The sequence below is a fragment of the Falco rusticolus genome, chromosome 8 (genome assembly GCF_015220075.1).
Source record: "Falco rusticolus isolate bFalRus1 chromosome 8, bFalRus1.pri, whole genome shotgun sequence".
NCBI classification, from domain to species: domain Eukaryota; kingdom Metazoa; phylum Chordata; class Aves; order Falconiformes; family Falconidae; genus Falco; species Falco rusticolus.
The window spans coordinates 15,953,916-15,974,669 of record NC_051194.1 but is presented as its reverse complement, the minus strand read 5'-3'; the positions used below and the strand labels follow the sequence as shown (position 1 = coordinate 15,974,669).

At 41.7% G+C, this 20,754-nt stretch overlaps 1 protein-coding gene across 3 annotated transcripts in view; it reads right to left on the bottom strand.

Annotated features, from left to right (window-relative positions):
• TENM2 (teneurin transmembrane protein 2) overlaps nucleotides 1–19,590 on the bottom strand; it is a 698,113-nt gene extending 678,523 nt beyond the window's left edge. For all 3 annotated transcript variants that reach the window (XM_037398907.1, XM_037398909.1, XM_037398910.1), the window contains exon 1: nucleotides 19,404–19,590. The gene's annotated coding sequence lies outside the window, so the exon portion shown is untranslated. The remainder of the gene's footprint in view (nucleotides 1–19,403) is intronic.
• Between the last annotated feature and the right edge of the window lie 1,164 nt (nucleotides 19,591–20,754).

Below are 20,754 nucleotides of genomic sequence, written 5' to 3'. Positions count from 1 at the left end.
TTCATTTTGCTAATGAAGTTTGAATTCTTCTACTGCAAAGCAACTACTTACCACTACCATCTTCACCCAAATAAAAAACAGCCAGAAAAAAAGTTTAAGAATTAACAAAGAAGAACCTATGTTTCTTAGGAAAAAAATACTCTTACTGGCATTATCGAGTTCACAGAAAGGGCATCTGCATTGTAAGCTTTCCACATGCTTATGTATCAACACATACACAGATATAGATATAGATATATACACAGTAAAGGTGACACATCTTCTCAAGAACCCCAATTTATATGGTTTCTAACTGCATTTTACTGTCTTCCCAAGTCTGCGTGTTCTACTCCTTTCTCTGAAGTTTCTGTATTCAACTCGAATCTGGGAGAAAAAAACAAAACAACCCACAACAAAACAAAATCAAAGCAAAATAATACAAAGGATTTTCATCTTTATCTATCCGCCTCTATCTCTTGGTTATATAATCACAGCTGTAATCTCTAGTATAGGCAGACTCAATCAGATAGCACAATAATGCTGGGGAAGATCTCTCAAAGCTGTGATGTGTTGTAGAATCTTAACCGACTGTTAAAGCTTCAAAAAGTTTCCATCAAACGACCAGATGGGAATGCAATCCTTCAAATCTTCTAAAACAATAAGCATAGTGAGGCCATGAAACGTTAGGTTCTCGATCATCTGTCTCATAAATACTGGGAAGGACATCCAAAAAAGAAACTTTTTCTCATATGTTTCTCCAAATTATGCATAAGAGGATATGTTTTGGTACAGTTTCTTTGGTCAAATAATGAGTACTTGTTTCTTTGCTGTTTGTGAATCAAATTACTTCATATTTACTTTGCTAAAATCAAACTGTGAAGTTTCTTGTATATGGTGAGAGCATACACATTTGTTTTCCTGGAGACAACGCAATCATCTGTTGTTGACATTTGAAGGTCAAGAAACATGAGGTTTTAAAAATAAATTTAGCCCACAAAATATGAAAACTACAGTTATGATGTGTGATTTTACTGAATTTTCAGAGTTGTAACTTAACAGACTTAAAGCTGAACTGTTCCTCCCCAGTTATCCCAGATTACCTCATCCATAGAACTGAATGGCAGAAGTCTGGAGGAGAGTCTCAGCGTGCAAGACAATGCAACCAAGAACCAAATGGTGAGTGTGGCCGTCATCTGCTCTGTTTCTATGGGCTATTAAAGAGCTGAAGAGAATGAAGTGTTGCCATGAAAGAGAAATAAAATGTTATCGTACATAATAAAGTGACTTGAAAACACTAAGGCATTTATACTGTATGAATTCAAGTCACATAAGCAAAGATGTCCTCCAATTAATGGTGAACTTGGTGGGTAAAGTCAGAAGCAGCACGTCCCAAACGGAGGGTTACTAATGGATCTCCACAAAACACAGGCTATAAAAGAAAACACTTTAACACAGTATGCACAATTCCTAGCTATCAAAGGGATGCAAGTTGCCAAGAACTGGTGCAGACGCAGCCTTCCTTCTTTTTAAAAAATAGACTGGTTAAAAGTGTAATAGATTAATACACCAGTAATGCTGAAAAAAAAAAAAAAAAAATCTAAGAGTAATGACTTTGAAGACCATAATAGAGAACTTACAAGAAGGGAGTAGACCTAGCCTTTACTATTCATACACAAAGAACAGGGAAGTCTGATCTTGTAGTGCTTTACTTAATACTGGATTTAATCCATTTTCCTTGATTCTGATGCAGAGCTATTTGCCATATATTTAGATGTAACACCGGGTGTTTGAACACCACTTACTGAGCATTCTGAAGACTCTGCATTAGGCTGCTCATTTCTATTCTGCGGGGCAGGAATCAAAGCTGACTTAAAAAAATCCAATATAGCTATCATAGCTTTTTCTTTTTCTTCCCTTTTTTTTTTTTTTTAAGTATTATGAAATACAGTCTCTTTGAGAATATATTTTCCATGAACTTTGAAAGAATGAAAGAAATGCGTAGTACTTGCAGTGTGAATCACACACAGAATTCACATATCTTGTAACTTCTTATTTCTGAACTTCATCACCTTTAACCAAGGTGATAAGCCACCCACATTTTATGGCCAAGCTCCTCTGAAATTAGATGCTTACTATGCAAATTTTAGAAAATACTTGCAAGTAGCCAGGATGAAGAAATACCTCATTGTTTTCAGATCTATCAAAAGAGTTGGCTGCAGGTGAGATAAGATTTTTAAGCCTGTTCATGGTATTTGCTATACTTTTCACATCCTTTGTCAGAGAGAAATCACGGCTAACAGGAAATTTGCATTTTCAGTTGGGGAAGGGCACCAGAGTACAACCATCTGGGCTTCAATATCTCATTCTGAAGAACATGCAATAAACAAAGCCTAATCCTAGAGAACACAGAGATGAGAATAATGGAATAAGCCTTGCTTCACGATTCCATGCAGCTTGCAAAAGCCTAGAATTCAAAGTGCCAGCAGATTGAGATCAAGCCCAAAAGTTTATAACCGGTTCAGGAAAGACTTATGACAACACACTGGTTTAAAAAGTTCATCTGCAATACTTCATACATCTAATTTGGAGATGCACAGGCACATCCAGGCATACCTAACCATTGCATGTACTTTTTCCACTCTGGCTGCTGTCATAGACAAGGTACTCGCACCTAGACAGATAGATATGTCTGAAGCAGAAAGGCCATCATGTTTTCTCATGTTTTGTCATCTTGTCACAGATTACAAAATGAAAAATCTGTCCTCGGGTATTAGGCACCCACTCTTTAATTTCTCATACAAGGTACCATCCCAATAAAACGATGATAGACAGCACTGTTGCACCAAGCAAGAGAAGAATACGACTCACTCCTACAACAAATCTAGGATTTCCTACCCTTCTGAATCAGCATAATTCATTCACTTAGTACTTCATAGCAGAGATCCATTGGAGGGCTAGACCCACAGCTGCAGCACGGCAGCCATTTCTCTTACGACGAGCACATGTTATAAAGGCAACATATCAAAATAAAGTGAATCCTTCTGTCACACAGAACTGGCCCAAGCATTTCTACCAGCACCTATACCTGGCTCACGTTGCACCAGCAAATGGTAAATATTAGATGATGACACCATGTTATGCCATTGGTTTTTACGTGGTTGGTCATTAGGAAGCAGTGTGAACTGCTCGACAGACTAAACAAGTTCTGTAGCTTTCTGCATCACAGAGATTGGGACCACAACCAATTCAGAGCCAGCAGGGCCACCAACGCTGCCCCCTAATCCGCATTCCTGTCCCTCTGCATGGCCACAAGAACCACAGGTGCCCAGCATCAGCTCGGAATTTGTTACCTTCAGTGCAGCAGCTGAACAACAGACAAATTTCCTTCTTACCACCTTACCCCAGAAAGCCCCGTAAGCACCACACTGAATACAGTAACACCACAACAGTTATTCCTTCTCTAACCAGGTGCTAGACAACTTCATTGCATTTTTCCCATAACATAATCAAGGATTTAACACTCACTGTGCACAAAAATAATTGCTACACTGAAGATGTCTGAGAAACCTGTTAGGATCGATTTTGCCCCGAAAATGCAGATTGTGAAAGTTTAACAGAGAAGCAAAGTAAAAAACCAAATGTTTTAGAAAATGAGAAAATAAATTAATAAAGTTTTAAGAGAGAGGGGTTTTTTTAGTCCTCTGACATAGTAAGTTTGACTTGCAGACTGCATGTCTTTATTTGCCTGGTTTTAATACAGCAGTTAAATGCAACCTAATGAGGTGTACACATATATATTTTTTCCACAGCAGTTCTAGCCTGATGTATTTTTAACTTAAAAAAAAAAGACCATTAAAAAAATTATGCATGTATAGTACATTCAAGTACTATTATGCTTTGTACTATACTGTGTTTTGGTTTTAAATTTTGAAAAAATTCTTAACCCCCTTCTCCAATATACTGAAAAGAATTTTTTTTCAGATCAATCATTAAAAGACTTGGTATCTGATGAAGATTTAGGGTTTTTTAAAAAAATAAAAATCTGTATCTGTATTCCTTTCCAGTTTTCATATACAGATCTTAAACTGGGAAACAATTTATGTATTTGGTATGAAAAAGCACAACACACAAGACAGGAATTATTTAATTCCTTAACACTTCTACAGTTAAAGTCCTCTCCTTCATAAGAACTTGTTTCAGACTTTCTCTTCCAACTTCAAACTTAATTTCCTACATGAAATCATACATATACATGCACATCCTTCCAAAACTTTAACAAAATTATCTCAACACAGGAACAAAACAACAACCTATATAGTGTTGTGCTTTCTCCAAAACAGGTTCTGAGCAGCAAGGATTTTATATGAGATTGTCTGCCAAGCCGTAACTTGAACTATACTTTTGTAGCATTAACCCCACTTTAAACTCCTGATTCACAGGAAAAGCTAGTTTCATCATTTTTCTTACAATACTCAAAGATTTGAGACTATTTCTTTAACTGTTATTCTCTGTTTACTTTCTATCACTCAAAGAAATAATCACAGTTATCTAATGCTTCGTAGATTAATGTTTTGTAGCTAACATAAGTAGGTCACAATAGGAATCAGTATGCCATAAAAAAAAAAATTACTTCGTAGGTAGCTAACGGGAATTCACTTACTACAGAAATATCACTGGCTGATGACAAACAGATGAATGATTCACAAATGCAAATGAGAAAAAATTCTACAAAAAGAAAACACATTTGATTTTATCCACGATTTACTGATGTGTTTACAAGATGTTCTAAGACACGGCATGTTTCTTCCAATGCCCTTGTAGAAGTCCTCTACCTGTGTAACACTAAAAGCTTCAGCAACTAACACAAATCAACAAAACTATGACTACACCCTGCAGAACACCAGTGCTGCAACAGCTATGAATAAAATACCTACAAATTTACAAATCCAAACCTGCGTCTACACGAAGTTAGATACTCCTGCATCACTAAGTTACTGATTTAGTCACCCACGGTGAAGACATCTAGTGGAAAGCACTCACTATTTCCAGTGATATATTCACCTGCATCATGCCACCGGGTGTTCTGTGATGACTATTCAACAAGTAAAACGGCAAAATGTGACTTCACACAGTCCAGCCTTAACTGTTGGGCTCAACAACGCTATCTCACCTAAAAAGTCTGAAAACCCAACTGGGCTTTGAATCACGCACCAAACTAAGCAGCATCAATTCTCTTCTTCAAGAGCCTAATAGACTAGGTCTGTTCTTCCAACACATTCACTGAAATATCTGTAACGATCACGGCTCTGTCGTCAGGGCTGAAAAAGCCTGCTTAACAAAACCTGAAAAAAAATATTGCAAAGTTTGACGGATTTTTAAAACTAATGATTCAGTAGCCATTTGCTATCTGACCTTCATTAGAAATTTTTTCATTATCATGTTGCAAAAATCTATTACATTACTGACTGAAGCTATTAGTCACTGGAAAGCCACTACCATGCTCCCCAAACCGAGAAATCATCATTACCATTAATTTGAAAGGATAGCATTAAAAGAGACAATATTCAAGATTTTACTCGCTAATTCCACTGTGATTTATATTATAAAAGCATGCAGGAAGGTTATGTCAGCTGGGATGATCGGTCATTTTTTTCCAAACCACTTATTTTTCTAGGGAAAGCCTCAATAGTATCTAGGGCATCTGGGGATAGCTCAGCAAAATCCAGAGTTCAGAAAGCCGTCCCGTAGCACCGATACAGTGGTAGTCACAGAGGGCACCTATTTCCATGTTTAAAAAGATCAGTACTGATGCAATGCAGGGAAACAAGGAGAGAGGCAGGGCATTCCCTCACAAAGCTATTATAGCTTAAATCTCTCGTCTCACTCAATTTCATGTGTGTTCTAGGGGCTGCCATGAAGACTTTGCCCCTATTATCCTCTCCTCACAGTATTTCTGTATGATCTAAAGCATGATCTACTTTTCTGCACTTTTATTTCTCTCACATCTGGTTTGTTTACCAAATAAGGACACTTTCATTTTCGTTACAAATACTTGCGGTATTTGATGAAGTCTCATTAGCTATTTGGGTGCTATTCTTCAGAGACATGATGCCAAATGAATCGCCTGGAATATACAAATACTTAATAGTGCAAAATTTCAGCTCTGGAGTTGGAAGGTTGCTACAGCACTTACAGAGCAGCTTAGCGAAACAGCTCTCTTATTCATGATCTTAGCCTCTTTCCATGCATTAAGGGCTTGCTTAGACAGGAAGCCTTGAAAGAGAAAAACAGTTTAACAAAAACAATACAAGATCCCTGCCTTGTAGTCACAAGGATTTTTGTATCAAATCTGCAAAACCTTACACACACATGCATGCACAGACACATACACACACACCTATTTAACCTCAAATAGCACTAACTGCTATAATCCATCTTTACCATTTGCAAATTATCCAGGTTTTCAGTTGTCCTAACTCAAAATTCCAGTTCAGTCACTTGAAAAAACACACTGAATCTGTAAGAAATGAACTTGAAAAAAAAAAAAAAATGGAGGGTTTTTGGTGGACATCTGTTTAGATCCACCTATTCCTATTATAAAATGCAAGTCCAGTGTATTGCAGAAGAACACACCTGGGAGAGATGCCCACTGCAAAGCTGTCCAACCTGTCCCCTAACTGCAAGGCAGTATCAACAGTAAAGCCACCATCCTAGATGGATATTGTCTAGTCTGTACTGTAATATCAGTAATGGCCAGGATTTCACAGCCTCCACAGAGACACCATTCCAATGCTTTACTATTGTTCTCATGTGAAAGCGGATTTGGGGTTTTGGTTTGTTTTCTATCATTTCTAACCTCAATCTTTCTTGGTGAAAACGATCCAAGCTTTAAATAATTCCTAAGTGAGAGCAGGGTTGTATAAAGGGTACACAAAGCAAAGTGCTGTGGTAACTGTGGAAAAGAACAAATAGTCTTTCTGGGCTGGAATTCCCACTGGGAAATGGGAAAAGAGAAAGATGAGATGGTCTGAGGAGAAGTCCTGTGGACCTCAAAACTAAGATGAACAGAACCCAAAGGTTGTTGAAGCAGTAGTTTGGAATCTAGGAGCCAGGTTAAGAGTTCCTGACTGTTTCGTATGTAGGTGTAATGTCTTTGCCGTTGTAAGTCATGACACTTAAAAGAGAAGGTAGAAGTGTCCTGGCAAGGAGCGAGCTTTAACTGTAATGCACACACACAAGTGCCAGGGGAGAAAGGGGACACATATGTCAATCTAATGATTAAACAAGCTATTCTCCACAAAAAAACCCTGCAAATTATCTTGCAAAGTCTTGAATAACTCACATAAAACAGATTTAGAGACATCTATAAATAAACCAATAAAGAAAAGCAGGTAGCTCCAAGGTACAACTTACTCAGTTTTCCAGAAAATATGCTTCACGTTGAGACGCTGTATCCCACTGTGAGCCACTGCATTCCACTATTCACAGGGATAATGGATTAAGTCGTACAAGACGACTGAAATAGTCCTTTGCCAGGTGTGTCCTAGCAGTAAGAGGAGCTCAGCTCCTGTATTGCGGAATTTCAGCTTTTAGTCAACACATACCTTCAAAGATGGCAAGGAAATGGGAAAAAAGATGACAGCCAGATTATAGTGCTGCCACCCAGTTTTAATCCAGGAGAAGCTCAGGTGCTTCTACACTATATGACATCTTCACAGTCACCAGTGACTACCCCAGTGAGGTAGATCTGCCCTGCTCACCAAAGGATTCCAGTCTTTAAAGTTTAAAAAGAAGGGCTAAACCAGGCACTCATCATCCTACTGAGCCTGAGCCTCCATGATTGAAAGAAGAATATGGTCCCCTAATGTGCTAAAATCAATCAGTGAACAGGCCACCTAGCTACCATATATTTGAAATATAATATAGCCATTTTAGTTATTTCAAAAGATTCTTGTCCATGTTCACACTAATCGCAAAGAGAGAAGATAGCTTCTAGAATAAAGCTGTTTATCTGAAATTAAAAATTGGATTAACTTTTCTTTCCCTCCTACGCTACTGGAACCTCATCCAACTTCTACCATCTTCCAAAACACTTTCTAATTGAAAAAATTGGGGAGTGGGGGGGGGGTGTGTGTGGGAAATGGCGACAGCAAAAGGTGGGCAATTAAGCAAACCCAAAGACATACATCTTTCCACAAAACTGATACACTGAGTGGGTGAACTGACCAGCAGAATTTTGTCTGCTGTTCAGAGGCAACAAATCCAGACCCTTATCTGCAGGACTGCAACTGCCCTTTTTCTAAGTGGAGAATAAACTTATTTTTCAGTGCATTAGCTTATCCTGCATCACTGCTTCCCTACTAAAGGAAGGATTGTTTTCCATAATACAAAAAGCTATTACAGATTTACTATGTAAGCAAACTGATATGTTGAATAACTGCTAAGTAGGGAAGATGAATAATAACCCTATGGACTTCCAAAGTAATCAAAGTGGAAATAAACATTCATTTATAACATGCATTGTTTAGCTACAATCTACTGGTAACAGACACAAATAAGACTTCATACACTACAGAAGTGGCACCAAGTATTCATGTAACTTCTGGCAATAAAATAGTCAACCACAAACATTAAACTACACCTGTAAAAATGCCCCCATCAATGTCATGGCTGAGGGGGGCAGGGTAGGAACGGTGAGAAAGGAGGGTGGAAGACAGAAATGCCACCATCCAACCAAAGAGATCCCTTTTAGGGTCATGGCATAAACAGGATAAATTCACCAGCCAACTACCCGACACAGAAAGCATTATTTTTAAATACACAGCGACATGCATACTGTGACTTCTGACATGGGCAGACCTGTTCATAACACATCTGGGGAATTATACTCCAAAATATTCAGGAACTGACTGAATCAAGTCAAATAACCCTCAGTCATGGAGTTTATGTTTTAGAGCTTAAAACACAGCTGTGCAAGAATTAAGTTTAAAAGAGGTAAGTGAAGGGAGGAGGAAGACAGCAAGAGAGGTTGGAATCCGTGGTTTTGCTGGCTCACCACCTGGACCCAGGTAGCAGCACCCTGGCCATAGTCCTTCTAGCCTGCTGTGCCCACCAAGGCTCTTTTTTTCAAACAAGGTGAGACACAGATGGAGTAAGGCATAGCTGCTCCTGAACTACCAGGAGGGTCCCTGGTTTTCCTTCTGTATGCACTGCCTAAATGCAGAGCAATGTTAAACCAAGTATTATCTTTTCTTTAACCTCGGCAACTGTTCATGCAACATGTGCTGCCAAACCCCTTCTTTTCTCTTTTCCTTTAAAGAAAACCACTTAGAAACAAAGCAAGTTATCCTCCCTACCCAGCTAAAAAAGTAGAATGTATAAGCAAGGTTTGATCCAAAGTCACTACAATCATTGCGAGGCATCCGTTAACTTCAACTGCCACAAATTCAAGCTCATATATATGTTTGTTGGTGCTTAGTTTGAAAATAAAACCTGCTAGCTATAAATGATAGTAGGCCATAATACTGGCACAGCAGAACCTAAGTGCTAAACAGCATTTCATTAGCAAAACTAAAGTGACACCTAACCATCTTCTAAGTGTCCATTTTTCAAATGCATCAACTAAACTAAACTGCAAACGGAGGACAATGGGAAAGTCATCTTCCAGCAGAGCCTGCCTTAAGCAGGTGATCCTTTCTCACACATAGTCACATGAGCAACAGCAGGACAATGACTACTCACAGGACCAGACCCTAATACTCAAACATAGCTACTTCAGGCTTAACTATCATAACTGCTGCAGCACAAACAAACCAGTAGGCTGCAAAAGCCTTGTTAGGCTTTTACCATTGGTCAGATTCTACTGTCCGTGCTGTTTCTGCTTCCTCCAGAGGTCAGACCCCACTGCTACTACTCCTCCATCCGACCCCTACTCCTCAGAGCTATTTAACTACCTAGCAGGAACAAGCTACAGCTGCACATCATTCATGTCCATCAACCCACTGCCTCCGAGGCAACGCCACAGCTGCATATCATCAATGCTAATCAACCCACTGCCTCCATTCATTTAAAGACACTCCTACTCTACAATTCATAGGGATTAATTACTTGTTTTCATGAAAACTGCTTGAAGATTTTTGCACTACCCACCAGGTTTCAGCCTTACACCAGGACTGACCCAATCCGACTGCACGCTGGACTTCTAACACTTCATTCTAGGAGCTAGGTCATTGTCAATCATCAGACACCCTTTGGCATCCCTGGCTAGGTAGAAACCCAGTGGCAAACAGAGGTAGTACAAAGCAGCAATCACAGCAGCTTTTCAAGAGATCTAAACCCCACACCTCCTATCATTTCTTTCCTATAAGAGGAAGGGAATCAAAACGTACGGTGGCTATCTCCTTTGCCTGGCATCACCAGAGAAGGGAATGACATCTGTGTTGGGAGTACCAGAGTCTCAGTTCTGACTTTCCCCAAGCAGGCAGACCGAATGACACAGCTCTCCCTATCCCAGCACCCTTAAACTAACTGGGGTAGAATTACAAACCTTGATCTTGTGAGACATGCCAATTTCAAGATCTACAGAACTGACCACGTGTAAACTCCAATACCTGCACAGTCAATGAAGGGTATGGGCAAAGGGTGAGAGGCACAGAGGAAATGCATACGCTGCTCTGTAAAAGAGCAATCTATTAAAGGCTTGTATTTTGGGATGGTTTGAGAAACAGAGGGGGAAGTGATTACTGCTCCTTTAAAGGAACAATGTAGGAAAAAGAAAGGCAATTTAAGCCTGGAGGTAGCTGATACAGAATGCCAGCTGAACTACAGGAACCTATGGAGGCCCCTGGGATTGCTGGAGAGATGGAAGAAGAGTTTCAGTTAGGTAATTAGAGCTTCAATAGAAGAATAAATACTCCACAGGCAATCCACAGGTTCTTCTCACCTCTTGCCACTTCTTCTCTCCAGCAGTGACAGCTGCTTGTGAAAGTGAAGGGAAAGGTCTCTTTCATTCAACTCATTAGTTAGTAATCCTCACTGGTAATACAACAAGGAGCACAATACCAGAAGGAGCTGCCAGCCCTTCCCTCTACTGCTCCGAGGCAGAACACAGGGCTCGGGGTCTCGCAGGTGCTCACCCTAGTAAGGGTGATGCAGTGGCGAAGCCAAAGACCATGAGAACACTTGTGAAAGAGAAAAGACACACCCCAGGGCAGGTGAGGCAATATTCAGGTCACACTTTTTCTGCATTAATTCTCCCCTCTTCATGCCCCAGAGAGAAAGAGCCTGCTGTTTATAGCCAGGCTCCTGAAGCAGGGAATGATCCTAAAGGATCAGGAGAAAGACAGCGACCACAGTAATCCACTGAGGATTCACTATTTCAGCTTTTTTCTGTGACGTTATGATGAGTTCTCAATGGAAGGCACGTTGGTTATCAACATTGTGATCTGAAAGAGACTACTCCTCTCCTTTGCCCTGCAATGATGAGACAGTCAAAGTACCACGAAGACATTTCCACCTTCCAGACAGCCTGTTTTAGAAGGATTACTGAAATAACTGTGACTTTGATTCCCTAGAAAAATGCTGCAGCGAGTTCTGCTGCACAGTGAGCCACTCAGGCATCGGTCCTGACCACTGACATCATTTTCTGAAAAGATCAGTTCTGTGCAGCTCCGCTCTCGTGTCATCTTTCAACCTCAAGTAGGTTCCACAGAAGAAAGAAGGTGACAATGTTCTGGATTTCAGTCAGCATCCCTTAGCAGGTAGGAAAGCTGAAAGACAGACAGCCGCACAGCTTATTCTTTATTCCATAGCTGAGGCCATTGGTGTCAGCTAAGATTTGCACTGGAATGCCACGTACTTCAGTACTGGTTAATAAAGCTGTGACCTCCACATTTAGCACTGCACTAAGAGACTTTTTCTCAGACTGCTCCATGCTGACAACAAGCAGCTGGAGATAAAGGGAAAAGGAGAAGGTTTAGGTTAGTCTCTATGCAGGGAGACAACTGAAGCCAGCTGACTTCTCCGGAGAAAAAAAAAAAAAAAAAAAAAAAAGGTTTAGCTCCTTCTGTGACCAAGGCTATATACAAATCTTTGTTACCACACCCTGCTTTTTGGTTTATTAATAGCCTACCTGATGGTCTACTTCTCATAAATCTTTCCTGAAAAGACTTAAGTACCAACCATACACATATAAGGTGCCTTAACTGAAATACTTAGATGCAGGGGTTTCCCCCCACCTCCCTTAAGGATTTTCCACAGCTACAGATGCAGGATAAAGTCCAGAGGGACATTAAGAATGGGTGTTAAAAGCGAGTAAAGCTAATAGGAAGTTTTGATCATTTTATAGGCACCTGCTTATCTCCAAACACTCAACCTTCTTTAAAAATCTGTTCTCTGTTGCTTCACTTCCAATAGCGATCTGCACATTTACAGTTCCCCTCAGCAGCATTTGCCACTGTTCTTTAGCTGATATTTAGGCCACATGTTCCAAAAACAGAAAGAACTGATCAAAGCCATTCACTGTGGAAATTTTCTGTATCTCTACTGCTAGCAGACCTTCCTGTGTCACACAAACATTTACATAAACTCAATCATGTTTTAGGTAACTGTACACACGTAATATAAACACTCAAATTAAACTCTTATGAGATTATTAAAACTACAGATCCACTTTCATAGTACTGTTGTGTTTTACTTAATGTTATAGTTACATGTATGAAGTTTCCACTCGTTTGAATATTCTTCTATACACTAGGATTTGTCTAAAACTTCCCCAAGATTGGAAGGAGTCTGCCAAAACAATTATTTTTCTGTGAGATTCATTAATAATCCTTCCAGTTTTAGTGCCCAGTCAGCTATATTGAAGTGGAAGAGAAAACTACTCCCCTATCATTTTATGGGCTCATGTTTTTGTGAATGTTTGCATTTGTATGTTCTCATGCAAAACTAGTGCAACAGACATAGTGCACTCTCTCAAAAACCACAGGTAATGGTAAAAACATTTTCTCTGTGTCAAAATGCTGCATAAAAGTTAGAATAAACACCTAGACAAGAAAACATGCCTTAAGAGAAAGTTCTGTGTTCCAGACTATACACTCTTGCCAACTCCTGAGCGTCCCTAGGCACAAAGCCAAAACCAAACGCACCAAGGACCTGCACGTATGCACATCGAGACCCGAAATCTATGTAAATATGAACTAAGATGAAAAGTTCTTTTCTTTAAATGCCTAATTCTTCACTGATGGTGAAAGTAGGTATCTACACAGACAGCAGAACTAGGCAAACAGCATGCACTGGTAGACATTTTAAATGAAATTTGATTTTTTTTACTATATTCTCTAAGTGTATTAAGCTGCATATCACTTGTTATAATTTGGTTCAGAAAACTCATTAAATGTTGCAAGTGTGAAGTATGTAACATTCCTCCCTAGAGAAAGTATTTTTATATACTATGATGCATTTAATATTTATGTTTGCTACTTTATTTCAACTAGTGTAAAGTCAACATCTCATTTCCCCCCCAGAATCTGATTCACGCACAGTATTTCCTGTAACATTGGCAAGGTAAGTGTAGCAAGTAAAATGAACTTCATTTTCAAGCTCCAAAATGTTGTCTCTAGTGACACACTTACATTTCAATATCAAGTATTCTACCTTTCTAAATACTCAACTTTGTTGTTGCTGAAGAAGGTGCTTCCCATTTTTGTAGTGTGCAGCACAATGCTGGAGCACACCATTCCCATAGCTTACTTCACTGTGGAGAGCTACGATTTAAAGAGAGCTTAGAAGAGTCACTAGGCAATCCATACTCGCAAAAAGCTTTGGAAAAATAAGTTATTTACATTTAATAGGACCTTCTATATTTTACTGTTTTTACATGTCTTTACACTTCAGCCCAACACTACTATGTAACAAGTGCTTCAGAACAGAATTTGCGTAGTTTCCACTTACGTACATTCATCTGTACCTCTTTAAACTTACATCTCCTACGATCTAGTTGACATGTAGCACTGTACAGAGCCATTCAAAATCACAACAGAACCAACACTCCTAACTGCATTAGTTCAGGAAAAGTGACCTTCCTAAACTTTCTCATTTTCTCCCCTGAAAACAGTAATTTAAAAAACAAAGATTTTCACATTCAGAGTTAAGGGAACACATGTGAAACTTCCCAGGAGGCATTTAGATTCTCAGATAGCTAAACACAGAAGTACAGACATGGAGACAGGCTCCATTTGCTCTCGTACATATGCACACTGATGTAAAAAGATGACTCGCAATGTCACAGTGCTACACTAAAATTCGGCAGACCCGGACTCGTATCCACACTGAAAAGCTTCCCTGGGTCTCTCAGACTGTGTACGTCTCTCAGACTGTGGTTCAGAATAACGTACACCAGCTGATATCACCATGCCCACAAAAGCCTTACATGAGCAGGGATATGCGAGAGATGCACTTTTTGTTCCTACCACTTCCACTGCTTCCCCCAAAGAGCACATCACCATCAAGCTGGATGCCGTCCCTGCTCACCCCGCCCACGCTGCGGGCACAGCTAGGGCACCGGTACAGCACTGGGCTGCAACTCTGCTGCCTCTCCACACGCTTCACATGGTACCTTCCACAAGGACTTTATATACAAGTTAATTCCATACTCTTAAAGTGTTTAATGGATATGTTCATTAATGATTTTTATAGTCTCATATACTCCTTCTGATTTCCTTGCCTGGGTGGGCTGAAAAAAACCCCCAACAGATAAATCTGGAGAACTGAGACCAACTGAAAGCTTTAAATACTCCTACTAAAGACAAAGGCAGTTGCAGCGTGCCTCAAACTAGTATGACAATTCTTTGAGAGCAGCTACTCCTATATTTTATACAGTTTTAACACACATTTGTAGTTCTGAAGGGTTACAGTTAGGGCTTTGATATATTAATGTGCACACTGAGCCAAAGAAGCCCATTAAGAGCAAAACCAGAATGAAGACTCTTATTAGCCAAAAAGGGTGACACCTTGTTTTTAATTTCCCCATACTACTTGACTGGCATTATAGTTAAAACAAAACAAAAACACCAACACAACAACAAAAAACAACAAACCAACTCATAAAAAAAAAAAACCAAAACAAAGATAAAAATAACCAAACACACAAAAAATATCCCCAAACCCCAAAGTGAAACCCCCTACCTCAATGCAAATTTGCTTACCATTCATCAGACAACAAAACATATCTTCTACAAAACCTGTTCTTGAATTAAAGGAAAAAACATGACTTAAGATCAGTTTTTCCCTTAACTATTACCCCAGAACACATCTGAATACTGCCACTGGTGTAAGCCAGTATATGCATCACGCATCCATTTGCAACCTGCTCAGCTAAACATAAGTCTATAATTCAACGTTGTGAAGCTTTTTGCTAAAAATCTTATAATTACATCCCTATTTGGATGACTACTAGGTTATTAATGTTCAGCAATAAACCTGAAAGTAGTCTATTTATTACTGTTTGGCACTGAACGTCAATCAATTCAACCAAAAAGAATCTATTCAAAAAATAATAAAAAATGAATATCTAAGCTTAGTGCGCTTCCTGCTTATCCAAAAGGTCTATCTGATAATATTGAGTTAGTCAGCAAGGTGGATTTAAAACAATGTATTTGAACTTCAACAGCATTATGAGATCCCAACGCAGACCAATAATTGTGAGACAAAATTCAGCTAACAGAGAATGCCCAACAGTATCTTTTAAATCCATATCTGGATTAGGTGAGATTCAATTGCAGAAAACATTCTACACGTCGCTGCAGCTGCTCCGCTAAGCGACTGTGAACAAGGATAAGAAGAAGGGGCTCTGCGAGGGTACAGAACCAAGCAGGACACAAATTTGGTCCAGTCTGTGGTTGGAACAGTCTGATGCAGCCAGAGTCATTCCATACTCCGTCTCCTACACAAGCTAAATGTACACTGTACGGGAGCTATTTTGTGCAGTAAGAAGTTAGGAGGATGAGTCACTCTCAGTTGGTATTGAAGGCTCCGGGATGTGACACCTCAGGTCAGAAAGTATGGACCCGTTCTGCATGTGTTTAGTATCAGCAATGCTATCTTTTCTATTGTAGCGCTGTAAATACAATATAAAACTATTCTTCCTGATAAAGATTTTGTGAAATTATAAGAAAAAAAAAGCCTGGAAAAATCTTGCCTTTTCCATTAAATAGTAACCTTCTGAAAATGAGAGTCAGGACTAAACCATCTCTTATCTTAATCAGTTTAGTAGAAATTAATTTAATTTGTATTCTAAGGTTGTATTTCCTGTTACGGATCCAGGGCGCGGGAGGGCAGACTTTTTAGAACTATCCATTTATATAAAAGAATATTAGTACTTAAAGGATCAGTCCAATAATTTTTTGGTCTCATCTTTAAGCATGAACTTCAGTGGTGCTGCTTCTACGCGCACCTTTTGCCAAAAACATTAAGGATTGAGTGATTAAATTCACAGTGAACTGCAAACAAACACAAACCAGCTTCTCAAACATCGGTGTATTGACTTGAGGGGTACAGTGGCTTGAGCCTTGTCTCCATCTAATTTGACCTTCAGTTTAGTTCGACCTCTCAGACAACAAAGTCTAGACATTGACCTTGATTGAACTGAACAAACATTTTCCCTTTTCTACGTTGGTCTAAATAATTTTAAGCACAAGACCACTAAGACAACTTGCACCATTACTTTAACAGTAATAGTGCTCACAAGACATTTTCTTTGACTGCAGAAACAAAACCAAAAGTATTTGGTGGAAAAATGCCAAAGCAATGACCATAATTTATCACAAGCTGATATACATATACATATTACTGCTCTTCTCAGAAATAAAAATGTTCTTTAAAAAGGCAAAGAAATTTAACTATTAGCCCTTCAAATCAATGCTTCTACCACTGTTAATCTCTGTCACTTAATAAAAAAAAAGTGCCTCCTCAGTTTCTCATGCTGCGCTTTGACTTCTAGAATGAAATATTAAAAAGGAAAATACAGTTCAACTTAATTGGTGAAAAACATCACAAGTGATGCTCATGTGTTAATTTTCCCCAAGCTACATAAACAGCTGAAATCTAATGACACAGAAACACGACTATTTTACTTTCGTTATCCACATGAAAAATAAGCATCTAGAGAATTAAAAGATTATAATTTTCATACAAGCACTGTCTTAGTAGGAAATGTTTTAAAATAAGCAGAATAGCAATTCAAACATTATCTGGATCAAAACTTTGTTATTTTCTTTAAATACGCTGAACATGTATTAACATTTGGAAAAAAAAATACTTCTATGAGTTCTTACATGTTGCCAGGACATTCAGAAACCACAGCTAAAGAAGTTTTCCTCTCAAAATGTATTAAAGCTTAGACCTCGCAGCCGGCTTTTTGAATACCACACAATCTACGCCAGTGCAATATATATGAATAGGGGGTTTTTATTAGTCAGTGACTAGAAACCTCAGTATATGGGCCAAGCTAAATTAATTGTCAACCTGGTTACTGATTTGCCAGTGCACGGGAAAACAATGCCCAAACATATCGTTTGTATCTATTTTTAACCTTGACAACACAAGAAATGCCACCTATCTTTAGGTCATCAGCCCCTTGTAAAAATTCACTTTACCTAGCACTTACATAAGCCCCTTAGAAAAATACCTGTCGTTGTTCTGTAAGGTGGAGATCCACCAGTTTCTCCAATCAGATTGATTTGAATTATAATACAAATGTCTTGAAGAAAGAATCTTCTCTCTCTAAATTCTTCTGAAGTTTGAAGAAAAACTTTGAGACCCTACAGCCACGGTTAACTATTAAACTTGCATAAAGTAAGCGCACTAACAGGTGATACTACTTTTTCATTAACTCTGCACTTAATACAGACTAAGTTCTTAAACACAATGGATTTTAAACAGAATTCCATGCTCTATGAAGATATTAGATAACTACACTTAGTTATTGACACTTTGCATTCCATATTGGTTCGGTCAAGCTTCCTTTTCTGAAATTGCTACAACACTGCTACCTCTAGGCTTCACTTCTTCAGAACATATGCATTTTGAATTTCTTTGCTCTTACATAACCTTTTAACTATACAACTGAATATTATAAACAAAATGCCCTTTAATTCTGTGTTCCTGCATTTCAGTTCTGTTATAATACCTGTTTTCTCCATGTAATACAAGATTTGGTAAATTTAAACAAGTACAAGCCAAACATTATATATGTATAAATATTTATGTACACAGATATACACAGAGACAATACTTGCCATTACATTTTGAGCCTGTTAAAAGGACGGAACAGTTAGGCACATAAGGAAAAAAAAAAAAAAAAAAAAAAAACAAACAAACCAGGAAAAGCACATATTAAGACATCAATGATATTAAATCATCTGAAATTGCTAGAGGTAAAGGTTTACGCCAGAATTTACAAGCATCCTAACAAGAAGTGTTGAAAAAGGAGTCTGGTTCAGAGATAAAGAGTTAAGAGCTCAATCCGCACCCATTAAGCCACCTGATTTAAATTTCCGTTTGGGTGTAGGCAAGAAGCTGAGCAGTATCTTGTCAAACTGCCACTCCACGTAAGGTCTAACAGGGACTTGGTCTGGCGTTCGCCTGCGCCGGTACATTGTCTGAGCAATGCACGCAGTCCGTGCCAGCAGCCCCTTCCTCCACAGCCAGGAACGGATCAAGTGCAATTTCCAAACAGCTCAATCGCAGGGCTATACGTGAAACACCAAACCTATGTTTATTATCTTTGCAAACAACGTAATATTGTTGTCCCTTACTGCTCCCTACAAATTTGCAGCAATGATGCAAAGCAGCATTTTTTTTTTTTAATTCCCTTTCGGAATACAAATGCCTGCCTTATTTCTGCCTGCTCCTAACCAAGACGCACTGTGGACAATAGTTTCTGAATCAGCGATCCCTTTCCACACTGTTGAAAAAAATGAAAAAAATAAAAAATAAAAACAACGGTACCTCAATCCCTCAGGAAGGGGAAAAAGAAAAGGGGGAACAACAACAGCAACAAAAAACAGTTTAAAGAGCAAAAGCAACACTGAAACACCACGAAAATAAAAGAAATACCAGCGATGCAGGATGCGAATTAGCGGGCAGCGCCGCAGCAGCAGCACTTCTGGCAGAGGCGCGGCGGACCCTCTCCCTGCAACTCCTGCAACTCCTGACCCCCGCGAGCGCCGCGCGAGCAGCCGCGGGAGCCCCCGCGCACCGCCGCCCGCGCGCCAGAAGTTGTCAACTCCGCTATGGCAATGACCGCGCGGGGAGGGGGGGGCGGCGGGGAAGGAGCGACCGAGGCGGACACGCTGCAGCTGCGGGCGCCGCTGCCGAGCAGCACGGAGCCCGCGCGTGCAGGCGAGTAAGGAGCGAAGCGCATTTACCAGCAGCGGCGGCAGGTTGAGCAGCCCGAGCGCCTCGCGCCGTCTCCGGGCGGTAACTTGGCGGCGGCGCGGATTCCTCCACTGCCGAGGGACACCCCTTCCTTCCTCCCTGCCCGGCCCGGCCCCTGCCTTCGCGCCGCTCGCCTCTCCCTTCCCTTCCCTTCCCCGCCCGGCCCGGCCCTCCCCCGGAGCGCGGCGCAGCGCGGCGGAGCGCAGCGGGGGCGCCGCCGCCTCAGCTCCCTCCCCCCGCCCCTCCCTCCCTCCCTCCCGCGGCCGGCGGGCGCGGCGCGAGAGGCGGCGGCGGAGGCAGCGCGGCCCCGGCAGCAGCGCCCGCGCCAGCCGCGCTCTGGCTGCAGCCCCGGCGGCCCCCGGCTGCACGCGCCGCGGCCGGGCCCGCCAGCCAATCCCCGCGCTCGGCACCCGGCCGCGCGCGTGCAGGGCCCCCGCGCGCTGGATGGGCCGGGCGGCGGCGCGGAGAGGGGCGGCCGCGGGGCGGCGCGGGGGACGGCGACGGTGCCTGGGCGGCAGCCCCCGGTGTCACGCCGCGGGGGTGCCCCGGCCTCCCTGGCCGCTACTGCGCATAGCGGGCGGCCCCGCGCCGCCCCGTCCCTCGGCGGAACGGCCGCGCTGCCTCGGCCGAGCGCTGCCGCAGAGGTGCGGGCGAGGGGGGGCCGCCGGGCTCCCTCCGGGGCAGCCGGGCTAACGGCGCTGCCAGCGGGGCGGGCGAAGCCGGCCTCACGGCGCCCGTCCCGTCGCCCCGGCCGGGGGACAAGGATCGGGGAGGGACGGACGGACGGACAGACGGACGGACAGCGGAGGGGGGGCGCGGGCCCAGCCGCAGCCGTGGAGGCGGCGGCGCGGAGGGAACGGCGGGCGCGGCTGCCCCCCCCCCCCGCTGTGCCCCGCACCCCCGGGCGCCGCTGGGCTTGCGGGCCGCCGCTGCGGCAGGCCAGGCCCGGGGGGCGGCCGGCGACGCGGGGAAAGGCAGCCGCGGGCGGCCAGAGCTCGTCACGGGGCGGCGGTGGGAAACCCCCAGCAAACTGTTAGAAAATCGCTTCTATCTTCAGCTACAAGTTAGAGGCGCTTGCGGAGGGTGATGGGCACTTGGGAGGGCAGGCGGCGGCCCCCAGCCTCCCCTGGTCAGTGAACGGGCACGGGTGAGCCGCAGGCATCACGTTCTGTGTCGTGTTACTTCCAAATACTCTGCAGAATACTTGGTTTTTCTGTAAAGTGTAATTAAATGTCGACTGTTATTTAACCTTAAATTGCCTCTCCCACTTTGCCAGACATCCGTGCAGGTACCAATGGCAGCAAGGAAGGGAGCACTACGGCAAAGTAGATTGTGAAAGGA